Genomic DNA, 12522 nt, shown 5'->3' with positions numbered 1-12522 from the left:
AGGAGCCCTGGTAGGGGCCGAGGCTGGGCTGGGGGCCCAAGAAGAGGGGCGTCCATGCCACGGGGGCAGGGCCAGTTCGACCGGCCCACCCAGGTCCAAATGGGCAGGCTTGAGACAGTCCACTGAGACCCTCTCCGGCTTGCACCCCATGTCCACCACAAAGTTCTTAGGCCCCGCTTCCAGGACGCGGAAGGGCCCGTCGTAGGGGGGCTGCAGGGGGGTACGGTGGCTGTCGTGGCAGATGAAGTCATACCTGGCCGACAGCAGATTCTTGGGGACGTAGGACTGAGGGAGGCAGTGGTGAGATGTAGGGATTGGAGCGAAAGCATTGACACCGTCCCGGGCCACAGCCCAATGAGAAGCTGCAGACCAGGGGGCCACAGCGTCCGGGAGAAACTCCTGCAGGACACGCAGCGGCTGGCCATTCACCAACTCGGCAGATGAGGACTGGAGGTTTTCCTTGGTGGCAGAGCGAAGGCGGAGCATGACCCACAGGAGGCGGTCGACACAGTTGCTGTCCGTGAGGCTGGCACGAAGAGCGGCCTTCATAGACCGATGAAACTGCTCACAAAATCCATTGCCCTGCGGGTTGTACGCCATGGTACGGTGGAGCTTCACCCCCAGCCCCTCCGCGACTGCAGTCCAGAGCTTGGATGTGAACTGCGGGCCCGTCAGAGGTGAGGTCAGCCGGTGTGCCAAAACAGGCCACCCAGGACCCAATGAACACCTGGGCCACCTCAGTAGACATGGTCGATGACAGGGGAACAGCTTCCAGCCACCTGGTGGTCCTGTCCACCATGGTGCGAAGGTGAGTGAACCCGTGGGAGGGGGCAGGGGCCCACCAGGTCCTCAGTCACATGATCGAAACACCTCTCGGGCACAAGGAATGGCGCCAAGGGGGCTTTGGTATGACGGTGTACCTTGGAATGCTGACACACCACGTAGGAGTCAGCCCAGATCTTGACGTCCTTCCTGAGGCCGGGCCAGATGAACTTGACCCCCACCAGCTTAGTGGACACATTCACACCCGGGTGGGAAAGGCCATGGATAACGTCAAAAACATGGTGCTGCCAGCCAGTGGGCACCATGGGGCGGGGCTTGCCCATGGAAACGTCGCAGAGGAGCGTGGCGTTAGTGCTATCAAACACCACATTCTCCATCTGCAGTCCTGTAGCGGCCGTCCGATAGGCCTGGCTATCCGCATCAGCGGCTTGGTCTGCAGTCATGACAGTGTAATCGAGTCCCAAGTGAACGGACCCTGCCACCCTCCCGGAGAGTCAGTCGGCGACCAAGTTGTCCTTGTCAGCCACGTGCCGGATGTCCGTGGTAAACTCTGACATGGAACTCCGGCAGGGACTTCACAGTGCGGGGGGCATGGGAAACGGGCGACGGAGTCTACTCTGGCGGGATGAGGAACGGCTCCCTGTGGGGAGATGCAGTGGCCGAGGAAGATGATGGACGACAGGCCAAACTGGCACTTGGCTGGGTTGACTATGAGTCCATGCGCACTGAGCTGCTCGAACAACGGCCAGAGGTGCCTCAGGTGCTCCTCCGCAGACACACTGGCCATGAGAATGTCGTCCAAGTAAACAAACAAGAACGGCATATCCCGTAGCACAGAGTCCATCAGCCGGTGGACCATCTGCGCTGCCCCCTTGAGGCCGAAGGGCATCCGCAGGAACTCGAAGAGTCCAAACGGCGTGATGACCACTGTCTTGGGCACGTCCCGAGGGTGGACCGGTACCTGGTGGCAGCCCCGCACCAAATCCACTTTGGAAAAGAAGGTGGCCCCCGCCAGATGGGCGGAGAGGTCCTGTATGCGTAGGACGGGGTACCGGTCGGGGGTTGTGGTATTGTTCAGGCAACGAAAATTGTCGCAGGGGCACCAACCGCCGTCAGCCTTAGAAACCATGTCCATGGGGGAGGCCCATGGGCTGTCCGAGCGGCGCAAGATGCCGAGGTGTTCCATGGTGCCAAACTCCCCCCTGATGATTGCGAGCTTAGCAGAGTCGAGGCGCTGGCGGGCCGTCGGTGGCAATATGGTAGTCTACGCCGTGCTTGGCCACCGCTGATGAGAACGTCGGTGTGGTGAGGTCAGGGAACTCTGCAAGCAGGCGTTGATATGTATCTCTGGCGGCGAGCATGTTTGACAGGCCAAGCGTCCCTGCACCTCCCAGTGTGCACGGTTATGTAGCAAAAGAGACAGCATCGATCAAGCAACAGTTCATAACATCCACCAGCAGCCTGAAGGCGTACAGGAAGTCCGTGCCCAGGAGGGTAACCGACACCGCAGCCATAACAAAGTCCCAGCCGAAACGCTGCCCGCCGCAACACACCTCCACATACCTGATGCCGTAGGTACGTATGGGTGTGCCATTCACAGCATCCATCGGAGGGGCCTTGTCCGCCGGCCATGGTGTCCGCAGCCGATGCAGGCAGGATGCTATGCTGAGAGCCCGAATCGACCAGCAGCCGCCGGCCAGATATGGCGTCCTTGATAAACAACAGCTTGCTGTTCTCGCCGGCACTCATAGCCGCTATTAAGCGCTGGCCCTGGCGTTTCCCTGGACGCTGAAGCTGGATGGTGGGAGACACTGCTCGGCCCTGGCACCAAACCTGTTGTGGTAATAACACAGCCCGCTGTCATGCTGATGGCGAGCAGCCACCGCAGCCACGGTGCCCGCTGCGTCCTCCAGAGGCGGGACAAGGTCTAGGCGGGGAGCATCGCATGAACGAACTGCTGCCGATGGTGAGGAAAATCCTGTCCGCTTCTGCACCCAGAGCACGGTAGTCTTTGATGGAGGAGAGGGGGAAGCTGGCTAGCGCTGTGCGCACAGGCGCCGGGAGCTGCTGTAGAGAAATAAAGGTGAAAATGAAGGAGGGATCCGCCAAGCCCAAAATGGCCAACATCTTCTCCAGCAGCTCGGAAGGTTTGCCATCGCCGAGTCCGTTGAGTGATAATAGGCGATCCGCCTTCTCAATCTCTGACAACTGGAAGAGCTGCAAAAAGAATGCCTGGAGTGCGCCGTATTTTCCCCACAGCCGGGGGGGCTTCCAGTAGCCCCATAGCTCGGGCCGTCGTCTGGGCATCTAACGCCGCCACCACATGGAAATGCCTTGTAACGTCCCATGTTATTCCTACCAGCTCGAACTGGGCTTCAATGTGCTGAAACAATGGCCAGGGACTGTGCTGCCAAAACTAGGGCAACTTCACTGTTGCTGCTGAGATGCTAGCGCTAACATGAGCCACACCGTTAGCATTACCCGGAGCCGGAGCGGTGTTGTCACCGTTTTGGGTTGACATGCTCATTGTCAACGTGTGGGGTCACCAATGTGGGAGTGCAGGAATGAGGAGACGGAGTGATCGAGTCGAGTTAATCCTGTTTACTCGCCACACAAAACAACACCGATACAGCACAATCTCTCGTGGCAACAAGCTAATGGCTAGGCTGTCGAAAACATGGTTCCACCTCCTGGGAGACTCTAAACCATGCCTACGTCATAAATCTGAACGTCTCCCTTAAAGGAGCAGCAGCCCCTGGTGAATCTATCCTCCATAACACCATCATTCGTAGCATCAACAAAACATCTGTTTACTTTGCATTCACAACACACACACACGGAGCAACACAATTCAATACCAATCATGTCATAACACAATGATTGCAGCACAATAGAACAATGCAATAACTAACACAATGTTTGCAGCACAATAGAACAATGGTATAACTCGATGCATCATTGATGACCCAGTGTGCACATATAACAAGGAGCTGATTTGATTGGCAAAGTTGAAGCCTGCCCCAATGCCACCTGCTTAAAATCAAGAACATTTATTTTCTGTGGGCTTATCATTTCCCCCAGGCCATAACAGTGCAACACAAAGACAAAGACATATCTAAAACCTACAAGAACACATATATCCAAATTACAAAAAAAAAAAAGAATTACAAAAACACATCCATCCATCCATTATCTGAACCACTTCTCCTGCTCTCAGGGTCGCAGGGATGCTGGAGCCTATTCCAGCAGTCATTGGGCGGCAGGCGGGGAGACACCCTGGACAGGCCGCCAAGCCATCACATATCCAACATATCAACAAAAAAAAATTAAAATTCACTGTTCAAGAGAGTGAACGCCAGCCAGGATGACTGTCAGAACTGCCATCTGCATAGGCTAGCAGTTAGCTTAGCCTGCCCCGCTTCCGCATCCTGTCAGATTGCCCTCGGTGTTTCCTCTTCAGGCGCAGCTCCAGGCAGGGCCATGGTCCTTGGGCTCACCGGAGGCAGCACACCAGGCTCCCCCAGCCAATCCAGCGCCAGCTCTCCCAGCCAGACACCTTCAACAAACCTCCTAGCTCTCCACATGACGACACCAAAAACAGTCAACGCCAGGCGTAGCGGCTGCCACACCACCCTCGGTGGCCACAGCGGATCATCCGTTTCCATTTCTTCCTGTCTTCTGCGTCTTCCTCTGTCACACCAGCCACCTGCATGTCTTCCCTCACCACATCCATAAACCTCCTCTTTGGCCTTCCTCTTCTCCTCTTCCCTGGCAGCTCCATATTCAGCATCCTTCTCCCAATATACCCAGCATCTCTCCTCCAAATATGTCCAAGCCATCTAAATCTTTCCTCTCTTGCTTTGTCTCCAAACCGTCCAACCTGAGCTGTACCTCTAATATAATCATTCCTAATCCAGTCCTTCTTTGTCACTCCCAATAAAAATCTTAGCATCTTCAACTCTCCCACCCCCAGCTCTGCCTCCTGTCTTTTCATCAGTGCCACTGTCTCCAAACCATATAACATAGTTGGTCTCACAACCATCTTGTAAACCTTCTCTTTAACTCTTGCTGGTACCTTTCTGTCACAAATCACTCCTGACACTCTTCTCCACCCACTCCACCCTGCCTGCACTCTCTTCATCACCTCTCTTCTGCACTCCCGTTACTTTGGACAATCGACCGCAAGTATTTAAACTCAAATGCCTTCGTCACCTCTACTCCTTGCATACTGACCATTCCACTATCCTCCCTCTCATTCACGCATAGGTATTTTCGTCTTGCTCCTACTGACTTTCATTCCTCTTCTCTCCATTACATACCTCCAATGCTCCAGGCTCTCCTCAACCTGCACCCTACTCTCGCTACAGATCACAATGTTATCCGCAAACATCATAGTCCATGGAGACTACTGCCTGATCTCGTCCGTCAACCTGTCCATCACCAGTGCAAACAAGAAAGGGCTCAGAGCCAATCCTTGATGTAATCCCACCTCCACCTTGAACCCATCTGTCACTCCAACTGTACACCACACCATTGTCACACTTCCCTCATACGTATCCTGCACCACTCCTACGTACTTCTCTGCAACTCCTGACTTCCTCATACAATACCACACCTCCTCTCTCAGCACCCTGTCATATGCTTTCTCTAAATTAACAAAGACACAATGTAACTCCTTCTGGCCTTCTCTATACTTCTCAATCAACATTCTCAAAGCAAACATCGCATCTGTGGTACTCTTTCGTGGCATGAAACCATACTGCTGCTCGCTAATCATCAGCTCTCCTCTTAACCTACCTTCTATTACTCTTTCCCATATCGTCATGCTGTGGCTAACCAACTTTATACCTCTGCAGTTGCTACAGTTCTGCACATTAACCTTATTCTTGAAAATCGGTACCAGTATGCTTCTTCTCCACTCCTCAGGCATCCTTTCACTTTCCAAGATTGTGTTAAACAATCTAGTTAAAAACTCCACTGCCATCTCTCCTAAACATCTCCATGCCTCCACAGGTATGTCATCAGGACCAACTGCCTTTCCACTCATCCTCTTCATAGCTGCCCTTACTCCTTCCTTGCTAATCCACTGCACTTCCTGATTCACTATCCCCACATCATCCAACCTTCTCTCTCGCTCATTTTCTTCATTTATCAGCCCCTCAGAGTACTCCTTCCACCTTCTCAGCTGTCAGCACATTTCCATCTCTATCCTTGATCGCTCTAACCTGCTGCTGTAACGCAGTGTGTTTGGACCCAATTGCAGAGAAGAAGCAGAGGCAATTCGTAAAGTACGAAGTCACTTTAATGGTCTTCAGAAAAAACACACAATGACAAAAAAAAACACTGCCAAACAGGGCAGGCAATAAAGCTAACTCGAACAAACAAAATACAAAAACACAGCAAAACACTCTCTCACACAGATGAGGGTTCAGGAGAAACGGGCTTCCGCAGACCAACGTGAAGCTTTTCCAAAACTCGACGCCGTATGTTTGCAAAGCACCTAGTCAAATAATCCCCAGCACAGGTGCGCCTCATCACCAGCCCATCAAGGAGACTGGGCAAAGGTGAACCAAAGCACCAATCAGGAGATGGTGAGCCCAAATCACAGACCATGACAGGTGCCCCTAATCACAGGCCAACCAGTATGCAGGTGCCACTCATACTGGCTGATTGCAGGCCGATAGGGAAATGTCACCTGTTGGCTGCTGATCCTCTGGCCAGTGACCATGTCAGCTGCACATCCTTCCCAGCTTGGTCCCTCTGTCTAGCCAGTCAGTACAAGTCCTTTTCTCCTTCCTTAGTGTCTAACCTCTTATACAACTCACCATATGCCTTTTCTTTTGCCACCTCTCTCTTCACTTCACGCTGCAGCTCCTTGTACTCCTGTATACTTTCTTCATCTCTCCGACTATCCCACTTCTTTGCCAACCTCTTCCTCTGTATACTTTGCTGTACTTCCTCATTCCACCACCAAGGCTCCTTGTCTTCCTTCCTCTGTCCTGATGACACACCAAGTACCTTCCTAGCTGTCTCCCTCACTATTTCTGCAGTGGTTGCCCAGCCATCCAGCAACTCTTCACTCTCACCCAGTGCCTATCTTAACTCCTCTCTGAACTCCACAAAACAGTCACTTGCTCCCTCTTGGTCTCCAAAGTCATCCTACAGACAACCATCTGATGCTGCCTAGCTACGTTCTCCCGTCACCACCTTGCAGTCTCCAATCCCTTTCAGATTGTGCCTTCTACATAAGATATAGTCCACCTGTGTGCACTTTCCTCCACTCTTGTACATCACCATGTGTTCCTCCCTCTTCTTGAAATATGAATTCACCACAGCCATTTCCATCGTTTTCACAAAATCGACCACCATCTGCCCATATCCACATTTCTCTCCTTGACACCATACCTACCCATCACCTCCTCATCACCTCCGTTCCCTTCACCAACATGCCCACTGAAGTCCGCTCCAATCACCACTCTCTCCTCCTTGGGTACACTCTCCACCACTTCATCCAACTCACTTCAGAATTCTTCTTTCTCTTCCATCTCAAAACCAACTTGCGGGGCATATGCGCTGATAATATTCATCAATACACCTTCGATTTCCAGCTTCATACTCATCACTCTGTCCGACACTCTCGTCACCTCCAGCACTCTTGACGTACTCTTCCTTCAGAATTACCCATACCCCATTTCTCCTCCCATTCGCACCATGGTAGAAGAGTTTGAACCCACCTCCAATGCTCATGGCCTCACTCCCCTTCCACCTGGTCTCTTGCACACATAGTATACCAACCTTTCTTCTTTCCATCACATCAGCCAGCTCTCTCCCTTTACCAGTCATAGTGCCAACATTCAATGTTCCGACTCTCACCTCCACATGCCTACCCTTCCTCCTCTCCCGCTGTCTCTGGACATGCCTTCCTCCTCTCCTTCTGCTTCGCCCAGCCAAAGCGCTTTATCATAGTGTTAAAATCTATTATAATGGATGAACCCACATCCGCATTTACCGTCAAGAGGGGGCTTATTTAGTTTGGTTTTGCTGAAAGCTGATGTGAAACCCTTGCAGTAGGACAGCCGAGAATATAAAGGCACAATCAGTTCATTTCTGTACTGAGTAATGATAGCCCCCAGTTATAAAACATTCAAAAAGTCAAACATACACTGCAGGTGTGGGCAGATTTTCAATGGAGAATGAGCTCATGTATGCATTTTTTTGTCATTTACTTAGCAAGCAAGTGTTGTGAGTTTGATGCTTTCAATATTTGTAAATCAACAGATATTATAAATCAAGTGGTTTATAAGGCTGTTGGCTGCTCGGGTAATTTTAACCCTATAAGCAAATCTATTATTAACCAAAGGAATGCTTCCAGAGGAATACAAGTTCATTTGCTCGGCCGTCTTCTCACCAAAGATTATTCTATCATCACTTAAATGGCCCATGAAGTAAAACGCTCCATCATAATATGTGGCTTGGTTTTTGTTTTGTTTTTTGGCTGGTGACTCATTATGAGTCCTAAACTGCCTTTGCATTTTCCTCCCAGTAAATCTAGATAAAATAATTTTCATCCGACTGATATTGGTCTCAGTGCCTCATTAGAAACACTGAAGAGGTCATGAGTTCGGCTTAAACTCTGATCACAAAGGGATGGAATTTTGTTTTTCTTTCTCTAATACAGTGGAAGAACATTTGCATTTGCTTTCAGGCTCTTATCAATAAGAATACAGTATAAGCTGCTGAAAACTTGTTCACGCTCATCGTAATTACAGAAGACAAAGTTGACCGATATACATATTACCCACAACTAGACAATTTCTAATTTCATATATTTACAGTGAAATGTTTTTTCGAAAATAGCCAAAGGTTGTTCATACTTGGGTCCTCTGGAATAATGAAAGTATTTTTCTGAGACAAAAACAAGAGCTCAATTTATAGCGAGTGTGGCCCTGATAAAAAGAAACCCTGGACATGAAGTACTGGCAGCTAAACAGTTTGGGGGTGCTCATTTTGTTTATGACAGTGCTAGCCAGAGGCCAAACTGCTGCAAATGGCACAATTATATTTCAGAGGGCAAAAGAAATAGATGTTTTATGTGCTGATTTGACTGAGAGAACATGAGACAAAGAGAGCATTGGGTGCTATCTGTTACTGGGGATCACAGGGCCGAGGAATTGTAGCAACAGACATTGTGCTGGGAGGAGCATCAGTCTAAGGGACCGTATGGTTGAGGAAACTTAAAACGGCTCCCCAATGAGCCAGACTCAAACATCCAATATTACATATGGTTTATTGCATTGTATAATAAACCACAATAATGCCATTATTTGAGGAGGTAGCAGTTGAACCCAGGGAGGCAGTGGTGGAATTAGATTTTTGTCCGATAGACTTTCTCACCTCATTCTGCAGCATGCATACAGACAGCTCAGCAGCACATTCATTTGAAAATAAGCTTTCAGTACAGCTGCTTGAGTTCTACAAAGAATATCAAACATAAGTACAAATCTCTGAATGCACATCGAATGAAGGCTGACGCTAACTCTCAGGGAGCCTTTCAAAGATCGTTGCAGCAATTTCATTTTCATTTTCGACATTCGGGATCGGGCATACTGATGGGCTGAACTTTCAAGTTCCTTTGCCACTTTGATTTTAATGGAAAGCTTTATGTTTAAGGTACATTGCTTGAAAACTCAAAACTACATTCCATGTATAATAGATGTCTATGTTTGTGCTTAAATCTTGCTCAAATTCAACACTGGTGAGCATGTTAAAAAGGTAGGCCTCCTGACAGCAAGTGTTCGATTTAGTTTTAAATATAGAGTACAGGAACATACCAGAAGGCCCCTGCATGAGAATCTGCAGGAGTTGGACTCTGCCCATGGAGAGTTAAAGGGTCAGAGATATAAATCTTAGCCACATCCATTTATGATTTAGAAATTACACACAAAAATCTGATCAGTCAATTCTGAAACAAAGCAGTAAACAAAATAATGAAGTCACAAATTTAGCGGATATGATTTCTTTAAAAGTTACGTTTTGTGAACTCACCTGCACTAGACATTTATATGTTCCATGCTGACTTTAAAATCTTCATAAAAACAGAGATTTGAGTCAAATTTAAGTATCTAATCAAGCAACTGATTCTGTGTGCTGTGACGATTCAGGCCAGAAAGCAAAGATCCCTTTCTGTTATAAGTGTATCAAGCTTACTAGCTTTATATTCATGGTTCCATTTTGCTTCAGATTTACTGTCTCAATACTGCTTAATAGTGGCGTTTTAACAAGTTTTACCTGGGGTGGCAAACGGGGTGGCATGAGGTTCCAGCTTTTGGGGGGGGGGCGGGGTGCAGAGGTTATCTCCCCCAGACAATTTTGAATTTCAGAGACTTCATTTCCTGCATTCTGGCGATTTCTTTTTTATGCATGTGAATCACATAATAATGAGATGGCATAACATTAACTTTTGTGTTGAACACTTAACCTAGTCCTATTTATTTCTAAAAGAACTTTAAACAATTATCCAAGATAATATTTATATATTTTGTCACACCTGCAGTAAAGACTCACAATTACAGTTTTTTTCGCCAAAACATTTTTGAGTCCTTTTACAGACAGACAGACAGACAGACAGACAGACAGACAGACAGCTTGTTATTATCCCCTAGGGGAATTTGCAGTCTGCAGCAGCATCACTTGAAAATGGAAACTATACATCACAGTAAAAATACACTACACAAGTCACAGATATAGAGATTCAATATAAAGTCTAATGTACACAAGAAAAAAGAAATACACTGCAAGTACATAGAACAATAATACAGCAATAATGATCAATCCTCCCATCCCTTCACCCCCCCCTGCACTCGTGCACACACACGCACACACGCACAAAGTATTGAATTGCATATATTTCTAACATCATGTACGCTTTGCTTTTTTTGTTTGGAAAAAGCTGGCACTGCCATAACTTTTCTCCTTCCTTTTCAATTTTTTCAAATATCTCCTATTCTGGCCTCCAGTATTCAAGATGAAAAACAAACAAAACCATCCAGACCCACTGCGCGCCTGTGCTGTGCATGAATAGTTGCGAGCACGTCCTACTAAACGCCCCTCTCAGGTCGTCCATGGGTGAGTGAGTGACCGCAATTGGCCACGCATAGTCCACAGCAACAGTTGCGCATGCGCCTTGGAAATAATTTTGTAGGTTGAAACCATGCCATACATTGTATTGGGTACAAGTCTCTTTTTTTTTTCTTCATTTTTTGATTTTGAGATACTTTATTGATCCCTGTAGAGAAACTCCTCTCTGCATTTAACCCATCCTAGCTGTGTAGCTAAGAGCAGTGGCAGCCGCTAGTACAGCACCCGGGGACCAACTCCAGCTCGTCTTGCCATGCCTCCATCAAGGGCACAGACAAGAGTATTAACCCTAACATGCATGCCTTTTTTGATGGTGGGGGAAACCGGGGCGTCTGGAGAAAACCCACCGCAGACACGGGGAGAACATGCCAACTCCACACAGAGGACGACCTGGGATGACCCCCAAGGTTGGACAACCCCGAGGTTTGAACCCAGGACCTTCTTGCTATGAGGCGACAGAGCTAACCACTGCACCACCATGCCGCCCGTTATGAGATAAGCAATGAGCTGTAGCTAGGCTATGAGCTGGCTATGAACAGTCAACCACTGCTGTTGCAGATTTCATAATTTCTATTTAACACAAACTCTCGAGCATTGAGCATGAGACATGCAATTGAATGCTATCATGCATATTTCACACCGTCAAACGCTTGTAAAAATATTTAAGACATAGAGCAACAATAAACTAATGAAAACACCTCACCTGTCACTGAGCGCCAGCAGGAGTAGCATTAGTGGACTACGGAAAGTCAACGGGCACGCAAGGATTGAGCTGAGATGAAATAACGGTGACATTGATTAGTGGATTTTCCCGGGTCGGGTGGCGGACGCAACCTTCTTTTTTTTTTCTTTATTCTGGGGGGGCAAAGTGAATTTTAACATGGTGAGTAAAGAACTTTACACAAACTATGGAGAAATATCATGAACTTTCAACACCATTTTTAAAAAAATATTGCCTACAAATAGGGCGGTAAGGCCTTTTTTGGGGGTGGCAGGTGCCACCCATTGGAACGGCCACAGCTTTTTAAGAGTCACTTGTGGTATTTACATCTGGGCAGTAAATTTAAGCTAAGATGAAGTAACAGCTAACCTGATGTACTCATTTTGTCCTTATGTCTTATTGTCAACGGGTAGTAGTAATGCCTCCAAATCAATTTAATTTACAATGAGGACATAAAAAGTAGTGAAGAGAACAGAACGAGAGTATTGCTACACATGCTGTGATTAATAAGCAGTTGCTACAGAAGTGAAGTGCAGTACAGGCATCATTATAACTTTAAAAAAAACAAACAGATTTCTACTCTTAAGTAAAAAAGCTGAAGCAAGACAATAAATCTGTAGAATACAATTGGGGAGTGCTGTTATCTAATTGTCACTTTGCATCCACAGGTGATAATAATATAAGCACTTTTTCAGTTTGCATAGCAATAGTAACTGTATAAATAAGGTCAGGTTGATTTTAAGGGAAGAAAAAGTGGTTAGAAATCCCAATGTATAATAGCTTCATACTACTTTAACACAATGTAATGCATCCATATCAGTACGATGCCGTCCACTTCTTTAAGTGTGAAAGCTGGTGAGCGTATCTGGATGGCACAACAT

General features: G+C 47.8%; 1 protein-coding gene across 1 annotated transcript in view; it reads left to right on the top strand.

Moving 5' to 3' along the window:
• doc2b (double C2-like domains, beta) overlaps positions 1 to 12522 on the top strand; it is a 131143-nt gene that overhangs the window by 70854 nt on the left and 47767 nt on the right. The gene's annotated exons all lie outside the window — the stretch shown is intronic.

Source organism: Lampris incognitus, chromosome 8, assembly GCF_029633865.1.
Source record: "Lampris incognitus isolate fLamInc1 chromosome 8, fLamInc1.hap2, whole genome shotgun sequence".
NCBI lineage: Eukaryota > Metazoa > Chordata > Actinopteri > Lampriformes > Lampridae > Lampris > Lampris incognitus.
This window is presented reverse-complemented; position numbering and strand designations above follow the sequence as displayed.